This window comes from Procambarus clarkii, chromosome 33 (assembly GCF_040958095.1).
Source record: "Procambarus clarkii isolate CNS0578487 chromosome 33, FALCON_Pclarkii_2.0, whole genome shotgun sequence".
Lineage (NCBI taxonomy): Eukaryota > Metazoa > Arthropoda > Malacostraca > Decapoda > Cambaridae > Procambarus > Procambarus clarkii.
The window spans coordinates 9,796,869-9,818,063 of record NC_091182.1 but is presented as its reverse complement, the minus strand read 5'-3'; positions in this window follow the sequence as shown (position 1 = coordinate 9,818,063).

The following is a 21,195-nucleotide window of genomic DNA, read 5'->3' as shown; positions in this document are numbered from 1 at the left end:
TTGTAATGTTCGTTGTTGTACTGTTCGTTGTTGTGGTGTTCGTTGTTGTAATGTTCATTGTTGCAGTGTTCGTTCTTGTAGTGATCATTGTTGTAATGTTCGTTGTTGTAGTGTTTGTTGTTGTAGTGTTCGTTGTTGTAGTGTATGTTGTTGTAGTGTTCGTTGTTGTAGTGTTCCTTGTTGTGGAGCTCGTTCTTATAAGGTTCGTTGTTGTAGTGTTCGTTGTTCTAATGTTCGTTGTTGTGGTGTTCGTTGTTGTAGCGTTCGTTGTTGTAGTGTTCGTTGTTGTATTGTTCGTTGTTGTGGCGTTAGTTGTTGTAAAGTTCGTTGTTGTATTGTTCGTTGTTGTGGTGTTAGTAGCTGTAAAGTTCGTTGTTGTGGTGTTTGTTGCTAAGGTTTTCGTAGTTGTAGTGTTCGTTGTTGTAGTGTTCGTTGTTCTGATTTTCGTTGTTGTAGTGTTCATTATTGTGGTGTTCGTTGTTGAGATGTTCGTTGTTGTGATGTTCGTTGTTGTGATGTTCGTTCTTGTGGTGTTCGTTGTTGTAGTGTTCGTTGTTGAGATGTTCGTTGTTGTGGTGTTCGTTGGGGTTAGTGTTCGTTGTTGAGATGTTCGTTGTTGTAGTGTTCGTTGTTTTAGTGTTCGTTGTTGTAGTGTTCGTTGTTGTGGTGTTCGTTATGGTAGTGTTCGTTGTTGTAGTGTTCGTTGTTGTAGTGTTCGTTGTTTTGGTGTTCGTTGTTTTGGTGTTCGTTGTTGAGATGTTCGTTGTTGAGATGTTCGTTGTTGTAGTGTTCGTTGCTGAGATGTTCGTTGTTCAGAGGTTCGTTGTTGAGATGTTCGTTGTTGTGGTGGTCGTTGTTGTAATGTTCGTTCTTGTGATGTTCGTTGTTGTAGTGTTCGTTGTTGAGATATTCGTTGTTGAGATGTTCGTTGTTGAGATGTTCGTTGTTGTGGTGTACGTTGATGTGGTGTTCGTTGTTGTAGTGTTCGTTGTTGTAGTGTTCGTTGTTGTAGTGTTCATTGTTGTAAAGTTCGTTGTTGTAGTGTTCGTTGTTGTAGTGTTCGTTGTTGTAATGTTCGTTGTTGTAATGTTCGTTGTTGTGGTGTTCGTTGTTGTAATGTTCATTGTTGCAGTGTTCGTTCTTGTAGTGTTCATTGTTGTAATGTTCGTTGTTGTAGTGTTTGTTGTTGTAGTGTTAGTTGTTGTAGTGTATGTTGTTGTAGTGTTCGTTGTTGTAGTGTTCCTTGTTGTGGAGCTCGTTCTTATAAGGTTCGTTGTTGTAGTGTTCGTTGTTCTAATGTTCGTTGTTGTGGTGTTCGTTGTTGTAGCGTTCGTTGTTGTAGTGTTTGTTGTTGTAGTGTTCGTTGTTGTAATGTTAGTTGTTGTAGTGTTCATTGTTGAAATTTTCGTTGTTGTGGCGTTCGTTGTTGTAGTGTTTGTTGTTGTGGTGTTCGTTGTTGTGGTGTTCGTTGTTGTAGTGTTCGTTGTTGTGGTGTTCGTTGTTGTGGTGTTCGTTGTTGTAGTGTTCGTTGTTGTTTTGTTCGTTGTTGTAGTGTTCAATGTTGTATTGTTCATTGTTGTAGTGTTAATTATTGTAGTGTTCGTTGTAGTGGTGTTCGTTGTTGTAATGGTCGTTTTTGTGATTTTCGTTGTTGTAATGTTTGTTGTTGAAGTGTTCGTTGTTGTAAAGTTCGTTGTTGTGGAGTTCGATGTTGTGGTTTCGTTGTTGTATTGTTCGTTGTTGTGGTGTTCGTTTTTGTGGTGTTTATTGTTAAGGTTTTCGTAGTTGTAGTGTTCCCTGTTGTAGTGTTCGTTGTTGTAGTGTTCGTTGTTCAGATTTTCGTTGTTGTAGTGTTTATTATTGTGGTGTTCTTTGTTGAGATGTTCGTTTTTGTGATGGTCGTTGTTGTGATGTTCGTTGTTGTAGTGTTCGTTGTTGTAGTGTTCGTTGTTCTGATTTTCGTTGTTGTAGTGTTCATTATTGTAGTGTTCGTTGTTGAGATGTTCGTTGTTGAGATGTTCGTTGTTGTAGTGTTCGTTGTTTTAGTGTTCGTTGTTGTAGTGTTCGTTGTTGTGGTGTTCGTTATGGTAGTGTTCGTTGTTGTAGTGTTCGTTGTTGTAGTGTTCGTTGTTTTGGTGTTCGTTGTTGTAGTGTTCGTTGTTGTAGTGTTCGTTGTTGTAGTGTTCGTTGTTGTAGTGTTCGTTGTTGAGATGTTCGTTGTTGAGATGTTCGTTGTTGTGGTGGTCGTTGTTGTAATGTTCGTTGTTGTGGTGGTCGTTGTTGTAGTGTTCGTTGTTGAGATGTTCGTTGTTGTAGTGTTCGTTGCTGAGATGTTCGTTGTTCAGAGGTTCGTTGTTGAGATGTTCGTTGTTGTGGTGGTCGTTGTTGTAATGTTCGTTCTTGTGATGTTCGTTGTTGTAGTGTTTGTTGTTGAGATATTCGTTGTTGAGATGTTCGTTGTTGAGATGTTCGTTGTTGTGGTGTACGTTGATGTGGTGTTCGTTGTTGTAGTGTTCGTTGTTGTAGTGTTCGTTGTTGTAGTGTTCATTGTTGTAAAGTTCGTTGTTGTAGTGTTCGTTGTTGTAGTGTTCGTTGTTGTAGTGTTCGTTGTTGTAATGTTCGTTGTTGTAATGTTCGTTGTTGTGGTGTTCGTTGTTGTAATGTTCATTGTTGCAGTGTTCGTTCTTGTAGTGTTCATTGTTGTAATGTTCGTTGTTGTAGTGTTTGTTGTTGTAGTGTTCGTTGTTGTAGTGTATGTTGTTGTAGTGTTCGTTGTTGTGGAGCTCGTTCTTATAAGGTTCGTTGTTGTAGTGTTCGTTGTTCTAATGTTCGTTGTTGTGGTGTTCGTTGTTGTAGCGTTCGTTGTTGTAGTGTTTGTTGTTGTAGTGTTCGTTGTTGTAATGTTAGTTGTTGTAGTGTTCATTGTTGTAATTTTCGTTGTTGTGGCGTTCGTTGTTGTAGTGTTTGTTGTTGTGGTGTTCGTTGTTGTGGTGTTCGTTGTTGTACTGTTCGTTGTTGTGGTGTTCGTTGTTGTGGTGTTCGTTGTTGTAGTGTTCGTTGTTGAAGTGTTCGTTGTTGTTTTGTTCGTTGTTGTAGTGTTCAATGTTGTATTGTTCATTGTTGTAGTGTTAATTATTGTGGTGTTCGTTGTTGTAATGGTCGTTTTTGTGATTTTCGTTTTTGTAATGTTCGTTGTTGAAGTGTTCGTTGTTGTTTTGTTCGTTGTTGTAGTGTTCAATGTTGTATTGTTCGTTGTTGTAGTGTTAATTATTGTAGTGGTGTTCGTTGTTGTAATGGTCGTTTTTGTGATTTTCGTTGTTGTAATGTTCGTTGTTGAGGTGTTCGTTGTTGTAAAGTTCGTTGTTGTGGAGTTCGTTGTTGTGGTGTACGTTGTTGTATTGTTCGTTGTTGTGGTGTTCGTTGTTGTGGTGTTTATTGTTAAGGTTTTTGTAGTTGTAGTGTTCCCTGTTGTAGTGTTCGTTGTTGTAGTGTTCGTTGTTCTGATTTTCGTTGTTGTAGTGTTTATTATTGTGGTGTTCTTTGTTGAGATGTTCGTTTTTGTGATGGTCGTTGTTGTGATGTTCGTTGTTGTAGTGTTCATTGTTGTAGTGTTCGTTGTTCTGATTTTCGTTGTTGTAGTGTTCATTATTGTGGTGTTCGTTGTTGAGATGTTCGTTGTTGTGATGTTCGTTGTTGTAAAGTTCGTTGTTGTGGTGTTTGTTGTTGAGATGTTCGTAGTTGTAGAGTTCGTTGTTGAGATGTTCGTTGTTGTGGTGTTCGTTGTTGTGATGTTCGTTGTTGTGGTGTTCATTGTTTATAGTGTTCATTGTTTATAGTGTTCGTTGTTTATAGTGTTCGTTGTTGAGAGGTTCGTTGTTGAGATGTTCGTTGTTGTAAAGTTCGTTGTTGTGGTGTTTGTTGTTAAGATGTTCGTAGTTGTAGTGTTCGTTGTTGTAGTGTAAATTGTTGAAGTGTTCGTTGTTCTGATTTTCGTTGTTGTAGTGTTCATTATTGTGGTGTTCGTTGTTGTGGTGTTCGTTGTTCTAGTGTTCGTTGTTGTAGTGTTCATTATTGTGGTGTTCGTTGTTGTGGTGTTCGTTGTTCTATTGTTCGTTGTTGTAGTGTTCGTTGTTGAGATGTTCGTTGTTAAAATGTTCGTTTTTGTGATGGTCGTTGTTGTGATGTTCGTTGTTGTAGTGTTCGTTGTTGAGATGTTCGTTGTTGAGAAGTTCGTTGTTGTAGTGTTCGTTGTTTTAGTGTTTGTTGTTGTAGTGTTCGTTGTTGTGGTGTTCGTTATGGTAGTGTTCGTTGTTGTAGTGTTCGTTGTTGTAGTGTTCGTTGTTTTGGTGTTCGTTGTTGTAGTGTTCGTTGTTGTAGTGTCCATTGTTGTAAAGTTCGTTGTTGTAGTGTTCGTTGTTGTAGTGTTCGTTGTTGTTGTGTTCGTTGTTGTAATGTTTGTTGTTGTGGTGTTCGTTGTTGTAATGTTCATTGTTGCAGTGTTCGTTCTTGTAGTGTTCATTGTTGTAATGTTCGTTGTTGTAATGTTCGTTGTTGTAGTGTTTTTTGTTGTAGTGTTCGTTGTTGTAGTGTATGTTGTTGTAGTGTTCGTTGTTGTAGTTTTCTTTGTTGTGGAGTTCGTTCTTATAACGTTCGTTGTTGTAGTGTTCGTTGTTCTAATGTTCGTTGTTGTGGTGTTCGTTGTTGTAGCGTTCGTTGTTGTAGTGTTCGTTGTTGTATTGTTCGTTGTTGTGGTGTTAGTTGTTGTAAAGTTCGTTGTTGTATTGTTCGTTGTTGTGGTGTTAGTAGTTGTAAAGTTCGTTGTTGTGGTGTTTGTTGCTAAGGTTTTCGTAGTTGTAGTGTTCGTTGTTGTAGTGTTCGTTGTTCTGATTTTCGTTGTTGTAGTGTTCATTATTGTGGTGTTCGTTGTTGAGATGTTCGTTGTTGTGATGTTCGTTGTTGTGATGTTCGTTCTTGTGGTGCTCGTTGTTGTAGTGTTCGTTGTTGAGATGTTCGTTGTTGTGGTGTTCGTTGGGGTTAGTGTTCGTTGTTGAGATGTTCGTTGTTGTAGTGTTCGTTGTTTTATTGTTCGTTGTTGTAGTGTTCGTTGTTGTGGTGTTCGTTATGGTAGTGTTCGTTGTTGTAGTGTTCGTTGTTGTAGTGTTCGTTGTTTTGGTGTTCGTTGTTGTAGTGTTCGTTGTTGTAGTGTTCGTTGTTGTAGTGTTCGTTGTTGAGATGTTCGTTGTTGAGATGTTCGTTGTTGTGGTGGTCGTTGTTGTAATGTTCGTTCTTGTGGTGTTCGTTGTTGTAGTGTTCGTTGTTGAGATGTTCGTTGTTGTGGTGTTCGTTGTTGTAGTGTTCGTTGTTGAGATGTTCGTTGTTGTGGTGTTCGTTATTGTAGTGTTCGTTGTTGAGATGTTCGTTGTTGTAGTGTTCGTTGTTGTAGTGTTCGTTGTGGTAGTGTTCATTGTTGTAGTGTTCGTTTTTGAGATGTTCGTTGTTGTAGTTTTCGTTGTTGAGATATTCGTTGTTGAGATGTTCGTTTTTGAGATGTTCGTTGTTGTGGTGTTCGTTGATGTGGTGTTCGTTGTTGTAGTGTTCGTTGTTGTAGTGTTCGTTGTTGTAGTGTTCGTTGTTGTAGTGTTCATTGTTGTAAAGTTCGTTGTTGAAGTGTTCGTTGTTGTAGTGTTCGTTGTTGTAGTGTTCGTTGTTGTAATGTTCGTTGTTGTGGTGTTCGTTGTTGTACTGGTTGTTGTTGTAGTGTTCGTTCTTGTAGTGTTCATTGTTGTAATGTTCGTTGTTGTAGTGTATGTTGTTGTAGTGTTCGTTGTTGTAGTGTTCATTGTTGTGGAGTTCGTTCTTATAACGTTCGTTGTTGTAGTGTTCGTTGTTCTAATGTTCGATGTTGTGGTGTTCGTTGTTGTAGCGTTCGTTGTTGCAGTGTTTGTTGTTATAGTGTTCGTTGTTGTAATATTAGTTGTTGTAGTGTTCATTGTTGTAATTTTCGTTGTTATGGTGTTCGTTGTGGTAGTGTTCGTTGTTGTGGTGTTCGTTGTTGTGGTGTTCGTTGTTGTAGTGTTCGTTGTTGTGGTGTTCGTTGTTGTGGTGTTCGTTGTTGTAGTGTTCGTTGTTGAAGTGTTCGTTGTTGTTTTGTTCGTTGTTGTAGTGTTCAATGTTGTATTGTTCGTTGTTGTAGTGTTAATTATTGTAGTGTTCGTTGTAGTGGTGTTCGTTGTTGTAATGATCGTTTTTGTGATTTTCGTTGTTGTAACGTTCGTTGTTGAGGTGTTCGTTGGTGTAAAGTTCGTTGTTGTGGAGTTCGTTGTTGTGGTGTTCGTTGTTGTATTGTTCTTTGTTGTGGTGTTCGTTGTTGTAAAGTTCGTTGTTGTGGTGTTTGTTGTTAAGGTTTTCGTAGTTGTAGTGTTCGTTGTTGTAGTGTTCGTTGTTCTTATTTTCGTTGTTGTAGTGTTCATTATTGTGGTGTTCGTTGTTGTGGTGTTCGTTGTTCTAGTGTTTGTTGTTGTAGTGTTCATTATTGTGGTGTTCGTTGTTGTGGTGTTCGTTGTTCTAGTGTTCGTTGTTGTAGTGTTCGTTGTTGAGATGTTCGTTGTTGAGATGTTCGTTTTTGTGATGGTCGTTGTTGTGATGTTCGTTGTTGTAGTGTTCGTTGTTGAGATGTTCGTTATTGTGGTGTTCGTTGTAGTAGTGTTCGTTGTTGAGATGTTCGTTGCTGTAGTGTTCGTTGTTTTAGTGTTCGTTGTTGTATTGTTCGTTGTTTTGGTGTTCGTTGTTGTAAAGTTCGTTGTTGTGGTGTTTGTTGTTAAGGTTTTCGTAGTTGTAGTGTTCGTTGTTCTTATTTTCGTTGTTGTAGTGTTCATTATTGTTGTGTTCGTTGTTGTGGTGATCGTTGTTCTAGTGTTCGTTGTTGTAGTGTTCATTTTTGTGGTGTTCGTTGTTGTGGTGTTCGTTGTTCTAGTGTTCGTTGTTGTAGTGTTCGTTGTTGAGATGTTCGTTGTTGAGATGTTCGTTTTTGTGATGGTCGTTGTTGTGATGTTCGTTGTTGTAGTGTTCGTTGTTGAGATGTTCGTTATTGTGGTGTTCGTTGCAGTAGTGTTCGTTGTTGAGATGTTCGTTGTTGAGATGTTCGTTGTTGTAGTGTTCGTTGTTTTAGTGTTCGTTGTTGAGATGTTCGTTGTTGTGGAGTTCGTTGTTGTGGTGTTCGTTGTTGTATTGTTCGTTGTTGTGGTGTTCGTTGTTGTAAAGTTCGTTGTTGTGGTGTTTGTTGTTATGGTTTTCGTAGTTGTAGTGTTCGTTGTTGTAGTGTTCGTTGTTCTGATTTTCGTTGTTGTAGTGTTCTTAATTGTGGTGTTCGTTGTTGTAAAGTTCGTTGTTGTGGAGTTTGTTGCTAAGGTTTTCGTAGTTGTAGTGTTCGTTGTTCTGATTTTCGTTGTTGTAGTGTTCATTATTGTGGTGTTCGTTGTTGAGATGTTCGTTGTTGTGATGTTCGTTGTTGTGATGTTCGTTCTTGTGGTGTTCGTTGTTGTAGTGTTTGTTGTTGAGATGTTCGTTGTTGTGGTGTTCGTTGTTGTAGTGTTCGTTGTTGAGATGTTCGTTGTTGTAGTGTTCGTTGTTGTAGTGTTCGTTGTTGTAGTGTTCATTGTTGTAGTGTTCGTTTTTGAGATGTTCGTTGTTGAGATGTTCGTTGTTGTAGTTTTTGTTGTTGAGATATCCGTTGTTGAGATGTTCGTTTTTGAGATGTTCGTTGTTGTGGTGTTCGTTGATGTGGTGTTCGTTGTTGTAGTGTTCGTTGTTGTAGTGTTCGTTGTTGTAGTGTTCGTTGTTGTAGTGTTCATTGTTGTAAAGTTCGTTGTTGAAGTGTTCGTTGTTGTAGTGTTCGTTGTTGTAGTGTTCGTTATTGTAATGTTCGTTGTTGTGGTGTTCGTTGTTGTACTGGTTGTTGTTGTAGTGTTCGTTCTTGTAGTGTTCATTGTTGTAATGTTCGTTGTTGTAGTGTTTGTTGTTGTAGTGTTCGTTGTTGTAGTGTATGTTGTTGTAGTGTTCGTTGTTGTAGTGTTCATTGTTGTGGAGTTCGTTCTTATAACGTTCGTTGTTGTAGTGTTCGTTGTTCTAATGTTCGATGTTGTGGTGATCGTTGTTGTAGCGTTCGTTGTTGTAGTGTTTGTTGTTATAGTGTTCGTTGTTGTAATATTAGTTGTTGTAGTGTTCATTGTTGTAATTTTCGTTGTTGTGGTGTTCGTTGTGGTAGTGTTCCTTGTTGTGGTGTTCATTGTTGTGGTGTTCGTTGTTGTAGTGTTCGTTGTTGTGGTGTTCGTTGTTGTGGTGTTCTTTGTTGTAGTGTTCGTTGTTGAAGTGTTCGTTGTTGTTTTGTTCGTTGTTGTAGTGTTCAATGTTGTATTGTTCGTTGTTGTAGTTTTAAATATTGTAGTGTTCGTTGTAGTGGTGTTCGTTGTTGTAATGGTCGTTTTTGTGATTTTCGTTGTTGTAACGTTCGTTGTTGAGGTGTTCGTTGGTGTAAAGTTCGTTGTTGTGGTGTTCGTTGTTCTAGTGTTCGTTGTTGTAGTGTTCGTTGTTGAGATGTTCGTTGTTGAGATGTTCGTTTTTGTGATGGTCGTTGTTGTGGTGTTCGTTGTAGTAGTGTTCGTTGTTGAGATGTTCGTTGTTGAGATGTTCGTTGTTGTAGTGTTCCTTGTTTTAGTGTACGTTGTTGTATTGTTCGTTGTTGTGGTGTTCGTTGTTGTGGTGTTTATTGTTAAGGTTTTTGTAGTTGTAGTGTTCCCTGTTGTAGTGTTCGTTGTTGTAGTGTTCGTTGTTCTGATTTTCGTTGTTGTAGTGTTTATTATTGTGGTGTTCTTTGTTGAGATGTTCGTTTTTGTGATGGTCGTTGTTGTGATATTCGTTGTTGTAGTGTTCATTGTTGTAGTGTTCGTTGTTCTGATTTTCGTTGTTGTAGTGTTCATTATTGTGGTGTTCGTTGTTGAGATGTTCGTTGTTGTGATGTTCGTTGTTGTAAAGTTCGTTGTTGTGGTGTTTGTTGTTGAGATGTTCGTAGTTGTAGAGTTCGTTGTTGAGATGTTTGTTGTTGTGGTGTTCGTTGTTGTGATGTTCGTTGTTGTGGTGTTCATTGTTTATAGTGTTCATTGTTTATAGTGTTATTTGTTTATAGTGTTCGTTGTTGAGAGGTTCGTTGTTGAGATGTTCGTTGTTGTAAAGTTCGTTGTTGTGGTGTTTGTTGTTAAGATGTTCGTAGTTGTAGTGTTCGTTGTTGTAGTGTAAATTGTTGAAGTGTTCGTTGTTCTGATTTTCGTTGTTGTAGTGTTCATTATTGTGGTGTTCGTTGTTGTGGTGTTCGTTGTTCTAGTGTTCGTTGTTGTAGTGTTCATTATTGTGGTGTTCGTTGTTGTGGTGTTCGTTGTTCTATTGTTCGTTGTTGTAGTGTTCGTTGTTGAGATGTTCGTTGTTAAAATGTTCGTTTTTGTGATGGTCGTTGTTGTGATGTTCGTTGTTGTAGTGTTCGTTGTTGAGATGTTCGTTGTTGAGAAGTTCGTTGTTGTAGTGTTCGTTGTTTTAGTGTTTGTTGTTGTAGTGTTCGTTGTTGTGGTGTTCGTTATGGTAGTGTTCGTTGTTGTAGTGTTCGTTGTTGTAGTGTTCGTTGTTTTGGTGTTCGTTGTTGTAGTGTTCGTTGTTGTAGTGTTCGTTGTTGTAGTGTTCGTTGTTGTAGTGTTCGTTGTTGAGATGTTCGTTGTTGAGATGTTCGTTATTGTGGTGTTCGTTGCAGTAGTGTTCGTTGTTGAGATGTTCGTTGTTGAGATGTTCGTTGTTGTAGTGTTCGTTGTTTTAGTGTTCGTTGTTGAGATGTTCGTTGTTGTGGAGTTCGTTGTTGTGGTGTTCGTTGTTGTATTGTTCGTTGTTGTGGTGTTCGTTGTTGTAAAGTTCGTTGTTGTGGTGTTTGTTGTTATGGTTTTCGTAGTTGTAGTGTTCGTTGTTGTAGTGTTCGTTGTTCTGATTTTCGTTGTTGTAGTGTTCTTAATTGTGGTGTTCGTTGTTGTAAAGTTCGTTGTTGTGGAGTTTGTTGCTAAGGTTTTCGTAGTTGTAGTGTTCGTTGTTCTGATTTTCGTTGTTGTAGTGTTCATTATTGTGGTGTTCGTTGTTGAGATGTTCGTTGTTGTGATGTTCGTTGTTGTGATGTTCGTTCTTGTGATGTTCGTTGTTGTAATTTTTGTTGTTGAGATGTTCGTTGTTGTGGTGTTCGTTGTTGTAGTGTTCGTTGTTGAGATGTTCGTTGTTGTAGTGTTCGTTGTTGTAGTGTTCGTTGTTGTAGTGTTCATTGTTGTAGTGTTCGTTTTTGAGATGTTCGTTGTTGAGATGTTCGTTGTTGTAGTTTTTGTTGTTGAGATATCCGTTGTTGAGATGTTCGTTTTTGAGATGTTCGTTGTTGTGGTGTTCGTTGATGTGGTGTTCGTTGTTGTAGTGTTCGTTGTTGTAGTGTTCGTTGTTGTAGTGTTCGTTGTTGTAGTGTTCATTGTTGTAAAGTTCGTTGTTGAAGTGTTCGTTGTTGTAGTGTTCGTTGTTGTAGTGTTCATTGTTGTAATGTTCGTTGTTGTGGTGTTCGTTGTTGTACTGGTTGTTGTTGTAGTGTTCGTTCTTGTAGTGTTCATTGTTGTAATGTTCGTTGTTGTAGTGTTTGTTGTTGTAGTGTTCGTTGTTGTAGTGTATGTTGTTGTAGTGTTCGTTGTTGTAGTGTTCATTGTTGTGGAGTTCGTTCTTATAACGTTCGTTGTTGTAGTGTTCGTTGTTCTAATGTTCGATGTTGTGGTGATCGTTGTTGTAGCGTTCGTTGTTGTAGTGTTTGTTGTTATAGTGTTCGTTGTGGTAATATTAGTTGTTGTAGTGTTCATTGTTGTAATTTTCGTTGTTGTGGTGTTCGTTGTGGTAGTGTTCCTTGTTGTGGTGTTCATTGTTGTGGTGTTCGTTGTTGTAGTGTTCGTTGTTGTGGTGTTCGTTGTTGTGGTGTTCGTTGTTGTAGTGTTCGTTGTTGAAGTGTTCGTTGTTGTTTTGTTCGTTGTTGTAGTGTTCAATGTTGTATTGTTCGTTGTTGTAGTTTTAATTATTGTAGTGTTCGTTGTAGTGGTGTTCGTTGTTGTAATGGTCGTTTTTGTGATTTTCGTTGTTGTAACGTTCGTTGTTGAGGTGTTCGTTGGTGTAAAGTTCGTTGTTGTGGAGTTCGTTGTTGTGGTGTTCGTTGTTGTATTGTTCTTTGTTGTGGTGTTCGTTGTTGTAAAGTTCGTTGTTGTGGTGTTCGTTGTAGTAGTGTTCGTTGTTGAGATGTTCGTTGCTGTAGTGTTCGTTGTTTTAGTGTTCGTTGTTGTATTGTTCGTTGTTTTGGTGTTCGTTGTTGTAAAGTTCGTTGTTGTGGTGTTTGTTGTTAAGGTTTTCGTAGTTGTAGTGTTCGTTGTTGTAGTGTTCGTTGTTCTTATTTTCGTTGTTGTAGTGTTCATTATTGTTGTGTTCGTTGTTGTGGTGTTCGTTGTTCTAGTGTTCGTTGTTGTAGTGTTCATTTTTGTGGTGTTCGTTGTTGTGGTGTTCGTTGTTCTAGTGTTCGTTGTTGTAGTGTTCGTTGTTGAGATGTTCGTTGTTGAGATGTTCGTTTTTGTGATGGTCGTTGTTGTGGTGTTCGTTGTAGTAGTGTTCGTTGTTGAGATGTTCGTTGTTGAGATGTTCGTTGTTGTAGTGTTCGTTGTTTTAGTGTACGTTGTTGTATTGTTCGTTGTTGTGGTGTTCGTTGTTGTGGTGTTTATTGTTAAGGTTTTTGTAGTTGTAGTGTTCCCTGTTGTAGTGTTCGTTGTTGTAGTGTTCGTTGTTCTGATTTTCGTTGTTGTAGTGTTTATTATTGTGGTGTTCTTTGTTGAGATGTTCGTTTTTGTGATGGTCGTTGTTGTGATGTTCGTTGTTGTAGTGTTCATTGTTGTATTGTTCGTTGTTCTGATTTTCGTTGTTGTAGTGTTCATTATTGTGGTGTTCGTTGTTGAGATGTTCGTTGTTGTGATGTTCGTTGTTGTAAAGTTCGTTGTTGTGGTGTTTGTTGTTGAGATGTTCGTAGTTGTAGAGTTCGTTGTTGAGATGTTCGTTGTTGTGGTGTTCGTTGTTGTGATGTTCGTTGTTGTGGTGTTCATTGTTTATAGTGTTCATTGTTTATAGTGTTCGTTGTTTATAGTGTTCGTTGTTGAGAGGTTCGTTGTTGAGATGTTCGTTGTTGTAAAGTTCGTTATTGTGGTGTTTGTTGTTAAGATGTTCGTAGTTGTAGTGTTCGTTGTTGTAGTGTAAATTGTTGAAGTGTTCGTTGTTCTGATTTTCGTTGTTGTAGTGTTCATTATTGTGGTGTTCGTTGTTGTGGTGTTCGTTGTTCTAGTGTTCGTTGTTGTAGTGTTCATTATTGTGGTGTTCGTTGTTGTGGTGTTCGTTGTTCTATTGTTCGTTGTTGTAGTGTTCGTTGTTGAGATGTTCGTTGTTAAAATGTTCGTTTTTGTGATGGTCGTTGTTGTGATGTTCGTTGTTGTTGTGTTCGTTGTTGAGATGTTCGTTGTTGAGAAGTTCGTTGTTGTAGTGTTCGTTGTTTTAGTGTTTGTTGTTGTAGTGTTCGTTGTTGTGGTGTTCGTAATGGTCGTGTTCGTTGTTGTAGTGTTCGTTGTTGTAGTGTTCGTTGTTTTGGTGTTCGTTGTTGTAGTGTTCGTTGTTGTAGTGTTCGTTGTTGTAGTGTTCGTTGTTGTAGTGTTCGTTGTTGAGATGTTCGTTGTTGAGATGTTCGTTGTTGTAGTGTTCGTTGCTGAGATGTTCGTTGTTCAGAGGTTCGTTGTTGAGATGTTCGTTGTTGTGGTGGTTGTTGTTGTAATGTTCGTTTTTGTGATGTTCGTTGTTATAGTGTTCGTTGTTGAGATATTCGTTGTTGAGATGTTCGTTGTTGAGATGTTCATTGTTGTGGTGTACGTTGATGTGGTGTTCGTTGTTGTAGTGTTCGTTGTTATAGTGTTCGTTGTTGTAGTGTTCGTTGTTGTAGTGTCCATTGTTGTAAAGTTCGTTGTTGTAGTGTTCGTTGTTGTAGTGTTCGTTGTTGTTGTGTTCGTTGTTGTAATGTTTGTTGTTGTGGTGTTCGTTGTTGTAATGTTCATTGTTGCAGTGTTCGTTCTTGTAGTGTTCATTGTTGTAATGTTCGTTGTTGTAATGTTCGTTGTTGTAGTGTTTTTTGTTGTAGTGTTCGTTGTTGTAGTGTATGTTGTTGTAGTGTTCGTTGTTGTAGTTTTCTTTGTTGTGGAGTTCGTCCTTATAACGTTCGTTGTTGTAGTGTTCGTTGTTCTAATGTTCGTTGTTGTGGTGTTCGTTGTTGTAGCGTTCGTTGTTGTAGTGTTCGTTGTTGTATTGTTCGTTGTTGTGGTGTTAGTAGTTGTAAAGTTCGTTGTTGTGGTGTTTGTTGCTAAGGTTTTCGTAGTTGTAGTGTTCGTGTTGTAGTGTTCGTTGTTCTGATTTTCGTTGTTGTAGTGTTCATTATTGTGGTGTTCGTTGTTGAGATGTTCGTTGTTGTGATGTTCGTTGTTGTGATGTTCGTTCTTGTGGTGCTCGTTGTTGTAGTGTTCGTTGTTGAGATGTTCGTTGTTGTGGTGTTCGTTGGGGTTAGTGTTCGTTGTTGAGATGTTCGTTGTTGTAGTGTTCGTTGTTTTATTGTTCGTTGTTGTAGTGTTCGTTGTTTTGGTGTTCGTTATGGTAGTGTTCGTTGTTGTAGTGTTCGTTGTTGTAGTGTTCGTTGTTTTGGTGTTCGTTGTTGTAGTGTTCGTTGTTGTAGTGTTCGTTGTTGTAGTGTTCGTTGTTGTAGTGTTCGTTGTTGAGATGTTCGTTGTTGAGATGTTCGTTGTTGTAGTGTTCGTTGCTGAGATGTTTGTTGTTCAGAGGTTCGTTGTTGAGATGTTCGTTGTTGTGGTGGTCGTTGTTGTAATGTTCGTTCTTGTGATGTTCGTTGTTGTAGTGTTCGTTGTTGTAATGTTCGTTGTTGTGGTGTTCGTTGTTGTAATGTTAGTTGTTGTAGTGTTCATTGTTGTAATGGTCGTTTTTGTGATTTTCGTTTTTGTAATGTTTGTTGTTGAGGTGTTCGTTGTTGTAAAGTTCGTTGTTGTGGAGTTCGTTGTTGTGGTGTTCGTTGTTGTATTGTTCGTTGTTGTGGTGTTCGTTGTTGTAAAGTTCGTTGTTGTGGAGTTTGTTGCTAAGGTTTTCGTAGTTGTAGTGTTCGTTGTTCTGATTTTCGTTGTTGTAGTGTTCATTATTGTGGTGTTCGTTGTTGAGATGTTCGTTGTTGTGATGTTCGTTGTTGTGATGTTCGTTCTTGTGGTGTTCGTTGTTGTAGTGTTCGTTGTTGAGATGTTCGTTGTTGTGATGTTCGTTGTTGTAGTGTTCGTTGTTGAGATGTTCGTTGTTGTAGTGTTCGTTGTTGTAGTGTTCGTTGTTGTAGTGTTCATTGTTGTAGTGTTCGTTTTTGAGATGTTCGTTGTTGAGATGTTCGTTGTTGTAGTTTTCGTTGTTGAGATATTCGTTGTTGAGATGTTCGTTTTTGAGATGTTCGTTGTTGTGGTGTTCGTTGATGTGGTGTTCGTTGTTGTAGTGTTCGTTGTTGTAGTGTTCGTTGTTGTAGTGTTCGTTGTTGTAGTGTTCATTGTTGTAAAGTTCGTTGTTGAAGTGTTCGTTGTTGTAGTGTTCGTTGTTGTAGTGTTCGTTGTTGTAATGTTCGTTGTTGTGGTGTTCGTTGTTGTAGTGTTTGTTGTTGTAGTGTATGTTGTTGTACTGGTTGTTGTTGTAGTGTTCGTTCTTGTAGTGTTCATTGTTGTAATGTTCGTTGTTGTAGTGTTTGTTGTTGTAGTGTTCGTTGTTGTAGTGTATGTTGTTGTAGTGTTCGTTGTTGTAGTGTTCGTTGTTGTAATGTTCGTTGTTGTGGTGTTCGTTGTTGTAGCGTTCGTTGTTGTAGTGTTTGTTGTTATAGTGTTCGTTGTTGTAATATTAGTTGTTGTAGTGTTCATTGTTGTAATTTTCGTTGTTGTGGTGTTCGTTGTGGTAGTGTTCGTTGTTGTGGTGTTCGTTGTTGTGGTGTTCGTTGTTGTAGTGTTCGTTGTTGTGGTGTTCGCTGTTGTGGTGTTCGTTGTTGTAGTGTTCGTTGTTGAAGTGTTCGTTGTTGTTTTGTTCGTTGTTGTAGTGTTCAATGTTGTATTGTTCGTTGTTGTAGTGTTAATTATTGTAGTGTTCGTTGTAGTGGTGTTCGTTGTTGTAATGGTCATTTTTGTGATTTTCGTTGTTGTAACGTTCGTTGTTGAGGTGTTCGTTGGTGTAAAGTTCGTTGTTGTGGAGTTCGTTGTTGTGGTGTTCGTTGTTGTATTGTTCTTTGTTGTGGTGTTCGTTGTTGTAAAGTTCGTTGTTGTGGTGTTTGTTGTTAAGGTTTTCGTAGTTGTAGTGTTCGTTGTTGTAGTGTTCGTTGTTCTTATTTTCGTTGTTGTAGTGTTCATTATTGTGGTGTTCGTTGTTGTGGTGTTCGTTGTTCTAGTGTTTGTTGTTGTAGTGTTCATTATTGTGATGTTCGTTGTTGTGGTGTTCGTTGTTGTAGTGTTCGTTGTTGTAGTGTTCGTTGTTGAGATGTTCGTTGTTGAGATGTTCGTTTTTGTGATGGTCGTTGTTGTGATGTTCGTTGTTGTAGTGTTCGTTGTTGAGATGTTCGTTATTGTGGTGTTCGTTGTAGTAGTGTTCGTTGTTGAGATGTTCGTTGCTGTAGTGTTCGTTGTTTTAGTGTTCGTTGTTGTATTGTTCGTTGTTTTGGTGTTCGTTGTTGTAAAGTTCGTTGTTGTGGTGTTTGTTGTTAAGGTTTTCGTAGTTGTAGTGTTCGTTGTTGTAGTGTTCGTTGTTCTTATTTTCGTTGTTGTAGTGTTCATTATTGTTGTGTTCGTTGTTGTGGTGTTCGTTGTTCTAGTGTTCGTTGTTGTAGTGTTCATTTTTGTGGTGTTCGTTGTTGTGGTGTTCGTTGTTCTAGTGTTCGTTGTTGTAGTGTTCGTTGTTGAGATGTTCGTTGTTGAGATGTTCGTTTTTGTGATGGTCGTTGTTGTGATGTTCGTTGTTGTAGTGTTCGTTGTTGAGATGTTCGTTATTGTGGTGTTCGTTGTAGTAGTGTTCGTTGTTGAGATGTTCGTTGTTGAGATGTTCGTTGTTGTAGTGTTCGTTGTTTTAGTGTTCGTTGTTGAGATGTTCGTTGTTGTGGAGTTCGTTGTTGTGGTGTTCGTTGTTGTATTGTTCGTTGTTGTGGTGTTCGTTGTTGTGGTGTTTGTTGTTATGGTTTTCGTAGTTGTAGTGTTCGTTGTTGTAGTGTTCGTTGTTCTGATTTTCGTTGTTGTAGTGTTCATTATTGTGGTGTTCGTTGTTGTAAAGTTCGTTGTTGTGGAGTTTGTTGCTAAGGTTTTCGTAGTTGTAGTGTTCGTTGTTCTGATTTTCGTTGTTGTAGTGTTCATTATTGTGGTGTGCGTTGTTGAGATGTTCGTTGTTGTGATGTTCGTTGTTGTGATGTTCGTTCTTGTGGTGTTCGTTGTTGTAGTGTTCGTTGTTGAGATGTTCGTTGTTGTGGTGTTCGTTTTTGTAGTGTTCGTTGTTGAGATGTTCGTTGTTGTAGTGTTCGTTGTTGTAGTGTTCGTTGTTGTAGTTTTCATTGTTGTAGTGTTCGTTTTTGAGATGTTCGTTGTTGAGATGTTCGTTGTTGTAGTTTTCGTTGTTGAGATATTCGTTGTTGAGATGTTCGTTTTTGAGATGTTCGTTGTTGTGGTGTTCGTTGATGTGGTGTTCGTTGTTGTAGTGTTCGTTGTTGTAGTGTTCGTTGTTGTAGTGTAAGTTGTTGTAGTGTTCATTGTTGTAAAGTTCGTTGTTGAAGTGTTCGTTGTTGTAGTGTTCGTTGTTGTAGTGTTCGTTGTTGTAATGTTCGTTGTTGTGGTGTTCGTTGTTGTACTGGTTGTTGTTGTAGTGTTCGTTCTTGTAGTGTTCATTGTTGTAATGTTCGTTGTTGTAGTGTTTGTTGTTGTAGTGTTCGTTGTTGTAGTGTATGTTGTTGTAGTGTTCGTTGTTGTAGTGTTCATTGTTGTGGAGTTCGTTCTTATAACGTTCGTTGTTGTAGTGTTCGTTGTTCTAATGTTCGATGTTGTGGTGTTCGTTGTTGTAGCGCTCGTTGTTGTAGTGTTTGTTGTTATAGTGTTCGTTGTTGTAATATTAGTTGTTGTAGTGTTCATTGTTGTAATTTTCGTTGTTGTGGTGTTCGTTGTGGTAGTGTTCGTTGTTGTGGTGTTCATTGTTGTGGTGTTCGTTGTTGTAGTGTTCGTTGTTGTGGTGTTCGTTGTTGTGGTGTTCGTTGTTGTAGTGTTCGTTGTTGAAGTGTTCGTTGTTGTTTTGTTCGTTGTTGTAGTGTTCAATGTTGTATTGTTCGTTGTTGTAGTGTTAATTATTGTAGTGTTCGTTGTAGTGGTGTTCGTTGTTGTAATGGTCGTTTTTGTGATTTTCGTTGTTGTAACGTTCGTTGGTGAGGTGTTCGTTGGTGTAAAGTTCGTTGTTGTGGAGTTCGTTGTTGTGGTGTTCGTTGTTGTATTGTTCTTTGTTGTGGTGTTCGTTGTTGTAAAGTTCGTGGTTGTGGTGTTCGTTGTAGTAGTGTTCGTTGTTGAGATGTTCGTTGCTGTAGTGTTCGTTGTTTTAGTGTTCGTTGTTGTATTGTTCGTTGTTTTGGTGTTCGTTGTTGTAAAGTTCGTTGTTGTGGTGTTTGTTGTTAAGGTTTTCGTAGTTGTAGTGTTCATTGTTGTAGTGTTCGTTGTTCTTATTTTCGTTGTTTTAGTGTTCATTATTGTTGTGTTCGTTGTTGTGGTGTTCGTTGTTCTAGTGTTCGTTGTTGTAGTGTTCATTTTTGTGGTGTTCGTTGTTGTGGTGTTCGTTGTTCTAGTGTTCGTTGTTGTAGTGTTCGTTGTTGAGATGTTCGTTGTTGAGATGTTCGTTTTTGTGATGGTCGTTGTTGTGATGTTCGTTGTTGTAGTGTTCGTTGTTGAGATGGTCGTTATTGTGGTGTTCGTTGTAGTAGTGTTCGTTGTTGAGATGTTCGTTGTTGAGATGTTCGTTGTTGCAGTGTTCGTTGTTTTAGTGTTCGTTGTTGAGATGTTCGTTGTTGTGGAGTTCGTTGTTGTGGTGTTCGTTGTTGTATTGTTCGTTGTTGTGGTGTTCGTTGTTGTAAAGTTCGTTGTTGTGGTGTTTGTTGTTATGGTTTTCGTAGTTGTAGTGTTCGTTGTTGTAGTGTTCGTTGTTCTGATTTTCGTTGTTGTAGTGTTCATTATTGTGGTGTTCGTTGTTGAGATGTTCGTTGTTGTGATGTTCGTTGTTGTGATGTTCGTTCTTGTGGTGTTCATTGTTGTAGTGTTCGTTGTTGAGATGTTCGTTGTTGTGGTGTTCGTTGTTGTAGTGTTCGTTGTTGAGATGTTCGTTGTTGTAGTGTTCGTTGTTGTAGTATTCGTTGTTGTAGTGTTCGTTGTTGTAGTGTTCGTTTTTGAGATGTTCGTTGTTGAGATGTTCGTTGTTGTAGTGTTCGTTGTTGAGATGTTCGTTGTTGAGAGGTTCGTTGTTGAGATGTTCGTTGTTGTGGTGGTCGTTGTTGTAATGTTCGTTGTTGTGATGTTCGTTGTTGTAGTGTTCGTTGTTGAGATATTCGTTGTTGAGATGTTCGTTGTTGAGATGTTCGTTGTTGTGGTGTTCGTTGATGTGGTGTTCGTTGTTGTAGTGTTCGTTGTTGTAGTGTTCGTTGTTGTATTGTTCGTTGTTGTAGTGTTCATTGTTGTAAAGTTCGTTGTTGTAGTGTTCGTTGTTGTAGTGTTCGTTGTTGTAGTGTTCGTTGTTGTAATGTTCGTTGTTGTGGTGTTCGTTGTTGTACTGTTCGTTGTTGTAGTGTTCGTTCTTGTAGTGTTCATTGTTGTAATGTTCGTTGTTGTAGTGTTTGTTGTTGTAGTGTTCGTTGTTGTAGTGTATGTTGTTGTAGTGTTCGTTGTTGTAGTGTTCATTGTTGTGGAGTTCGTTCTTATAACGTTCGTTCTTTTAGTGTTCGTTGTTCTAATGTTCGTTGTTGTGGTGTTTGTTGTTGTAGCGTTCGTTGTTGTAGTGTTTGTTGTTGTAGTGTTCGTTGTTTTAATGTTAGTTGTTGTAGTGTTCATTGTTGTAATTTTCGTTGTTGTGGTGTTCGTTGTTGTAGTGTTCATTGTTGTGGTGTTCGTTGTTGTGGTGTTCGTTGTTGTAGTGTTCGTTGTTGTGGTGTTCGTTGTTGTGGTGTTCGTTGTTGTAAAGTTCGTTGTTGAAGTGTTCGTTGTTGTAGTGTTCGTTGTTGTAGTGTTCGTTGTTGTAATGTTCGTTGTTGTGGTGTTCGTTGTTGTACTGTTCGTTGTTGTAGTGTTCGTTCTTGTAGTGTTCATTGTTGTAATGTTCGTTGTTGTAGTGTTCATTATTGTGGTGTTCGTTGTTGTGGTGTTCGTTGTTCTAGTGTTCGTTGTTGTAGTGTTCGTTGTTGAGATGTTCGTTGTTGAGATGTTCGTTGTTGTGGTGTTCGTTGATGTGGTGTTCGTTGTTGTAGTGTTCGTTGTTGTAGTGTTCGTTGTTGTATTGTTCGTTGTTGTAGTGTTCATTGTTGTAAAGTTCGTTGTTGTAGTGTTCGTTGTTGTAGTGTTCGTTGTTGTAGTGTTCGTTGTTGTAATGTTCGTTGTTGTGGTGTTCGTTGTTGTACTGTTCGTTGTTGTAGTGTTCGTTCTTGTAGTGTTCATTGTTGTAATGTTCGTTGTTGTAGTGTTTGTTGTTGTAGTGTTCGTTGTTGTAGTGTATGTTGTTGTAGTGTTCGTTGTTGTAGTGTTCATTGTTGTGGAGTTCGTTCTTATAACGTTCGTTCTTTTAGTGTTCGTTGTTCTAATGTTCGTTGTTGTGGTGTTTGTTGTTGTAGCGTTCGTTGTTGTAGTGTTTGTTGTTGTAGTGTTCGTTGTTTTAATGTTAGTTGTTGTAGTGTTCATTGTTGTAATTTTCGTTGTTGTGGTGTTTGTTGTTGTAGTGTTCATTGTTGTGGTGTTCGTTGTTGTGGTGTTCGTTGTTGTAGTGTTCGTTGTTGTGGTGTTCGTTGTTGTGGTGTTCGTTGTTGTAAAGTTCGTTGTTGAAGTGTTCGTTGTTGTAGTGTTCGTTGTTGTAGTGTTCGTTGTTGTAATGTTCGTTGTTGTGGTGTTCGTTGTTGTACTGTTCGTTGTTGTAGTGTTCGTTCTTGTAGTGTTCATTGTTGTAATGTTCGTTGTTGTAGTGTTCATTATTGTGGTGTTCGTTGTTGTGGTGTTCGTTGTTCTAGTGTTCGTTGTTGTAGTGTTCGTTGTTGAGATGTTCGTTGTTGAGATGTTCGTTTTTGTGATGGTCGTTGTTGTGATGTTCGTTGTTGTAGTGTTCGTTGTTGTAGTGTTCGTTGTTCTGATTTTCGTTGTTGTAGTGTTCATTATTGTCTTGTTCGTTGTTGAGATGTTCGTTGTTGTGATGTTCGTTGTTGTAAAGTTCGTTGTTGTGGTGTTTGTTGTTGAGATGTTCGTAGTTGTAGAGTTCGTTGTTGAGATGTTCGTTGTTGTGATGTTCGTTGTTGTGATGTTCGTTGTTGTGGTGTTCATTGTTTATAGTGTTCGTTGTTTATAGTGTTCGTTGTTGAGAGGTTCGTTGTTGAGATGTTCGTTGTTGTAAAGTTCGTTGTTGTGGTGTTTGTTGTTGAGAAGTTCGTAGTTGTAGAGTTCGTTGTTGAGATGTTCGTTGTTGTGGTGTTCATTGTTGTGGGACATTTGGGGCTTGACTCTATTTATTTAAATATTAATATAATGAAAATCAATTACGAATGACCACCCGCTTTTATTGGAAAAAGGGAAACTAAGAAAATATGATCATTAAAAACTTCCTAGATGAACCAGAAACTATGGATAAAATACTAGAGAATATGATCACTGAAATAATTAATGAGCTGTTTAATTAAATGAATCAAAGCCTCAAACACCTACATTGGGGGGTTATTACTGGAACTCAATACGTCCAGGAACTAGTGTGGTTCGTTCACCAGTCCAATGTATAATAATCTAATCCTATGAACAT